A 2,051-nucleotide genomic window follows, 5' to 3' on the forward strand; every position below is an offset into this window, starting at 1 on the left:
TTTTTTTATACGGGAGATAGGGCTGTGAATACGAAAAGTCAAAAAGTGCATATAGCAGATTTTGGTTTGACAACGACGATATAAGTAACAGATGTTGTACGAACGCATTCGAAGACGTCATTCACGACGTGGTGTCTATGAGTCGCAGTAATCACTGAATACCAGAGTTAGTTCGTTCATTCGACTGCGCTTCTAAAAAACCTCCCTCTATCAATAGTGTTTGACGACACTGTTAAAGAAACTGTTATAATAAGCATTTATTTTTACAAAACACAAAAGGTTTACTTCTCTAGTGAAATATTTATCAACTACCTTTATAGCCATCAATGATAGTAGGGGAAAGTGGGGGATATACGAACACCTAAGGGAAAACTTAAATAAAACAATGGAATTTAATCACAGATTTTTTAATTTTTTTTTATTATAAAGTTTACTTATCTGTCTAACTTATTCACTAATCATCATTTATATTTTTTTAATAAACTGTAACAATATGAAAGAAAAACAAAACCCTTAGAGTTCGGCTTTGCCCGACATCAGTCGGGTAAATACGAACACCAAGTGGGGTGATTACGAACCAACATTATTAACGACATAGATCACATTTAAAACCCAACGATGTTGACTGTCCGTCAGTAAAACTCTCGTGAGCCCATTTTTTGCACACATAGCACACAATCTAGTCTTCAACGGGAGGATCAATATATTTATCTCTACAAAAAATACAAAAGTAGTCTTTATTTTCTTTTTCGCCTTTTTCTTTTTTTTCGTATTTTGACTAGAGTCACTAAAGTATTTTTTTATATTGTTCAAATTCTTTAATAATATTTCATACTTCTTGTTTGAAGGTGTTCTCTCATTACATTTCAGTCTTTTTATTTGGGTTCCTTTTTTGCCATCTTTCCGTTTTCTTCTTGATTTCTTACGTTTCCTGATCGTCTGTAAATAAAGGTTTTCATCTAACCATGGCTGTATTAACACTTCTTTCATTAGATGGTCAAAATTAGTGGTTTTTGGAACATTATATGTTTCTGCTGCTTTACGCAGGGAGAGTTTTTGGTTTTAACATCGTCTATAGCCTTTTTGAGATCTTCTAAACTATACTTCAGTTTGGTCTTTCTTTTGTAAGTTTAAGGCATCTGTAATAATATTTAAAAAAAAGTTGAACGGGGTACTAACAAACGGGAGTGGGGTAACGGCGAATGTTCGAGATTGCCCGACATGGAGTGTTCGTCTTTACCCCGCGGAATCGAAAATAATTAAAGGTCAAAAAACAATTTTGGTTAAATTTTTTTTTGCCTACTACATCATTATCATTTAGCTGAGTAATATGTGATTATTCCACTATGTAAAAGCTGAATTATTATTGTAGATAGAAATAAAGTTACATTAACTTGAATTTACCAAAAAATTACATCTAAAACATACAAAATATTGAAAAATGCATACCTTTTTAAGTACGTGTGTCCGCGTCTCCCGTGTTATTGACTGGCATCAGTGGTGGCGTGATCTCCGAAACGGCGGCAAATAAAATTAGGATATATCTTTCTAACATATTAGAACCATCGAATTCGGCATTACCCAGCGTTCGCGTTTCCCCCACTTTCCCCTACGACCCAGCTTATGGTAAATAAGCAGCGTCACTAAGGGACGTCTTTAATACGATAGACATAGACAAGCCGCTGTATACCGAAAAGGAGTATTTGAGCATTGTTTGAACGACACATCCGGTCACTGAGGGATCACCGAGGAGCGGAGTGCATTTTAGAATCGAATGATGCTTGAAAACGATTGATTTAATCCCACTGTGAGTTATAGCATTGGTTACAGGTAATTGAAGTTAGATTATCTCTGAGGCAGTAGTAATAGTGCAGTAGAAATGGCGGAATCGTATCAAAAAAATCCTCAGAACACTCCTCACGGAATTTTCGGTACAAATCACCTCAGTGACAGAACCAGCGTTAAGTAACCAAATCCTCTTCAAACTCAGATGTTCCACACCACGATTGCCCAACGATCGTTTTCTATAAGGACTTAAATGGCATCAGTTG

General features: G+C 35.6%; 1 long non-coding RNA gene across 1 annotated transcript; it reads right to left on the bottom strand.

The window, feature by feature from the left end:
• Window positions 1-391: 391 nt before the first annotated feature.
• LOC119628889 (uncharacterized) lies at window positions 392-1,613 on the bottom strand. The gene is made up of 2 exons (XR_005245017.2): window positions 1,450-1,613; window positions 392-1,139 (listed from the first exon to the last, which is right to left on the bottom strand). It is a non-coding gene; the product is annotated as an uncharacterized LOC119628889 (long non-coding RNA).
• Window positions 1,614-2,051: the final 438 nt, after the last annotated feature.

This window comes from Bombyx mori, chromosome 9 (assembly GCF_030269925.1).
Source record: "Bombyx mori chromosome 9, ASM3026992v2".
Taxonomy (NCBI): Eukaryota; Metazoa; Arthropoda; class Insecta; order Lepidoptera; family Bombycidae; genus Bombyx; species Bombyx mori.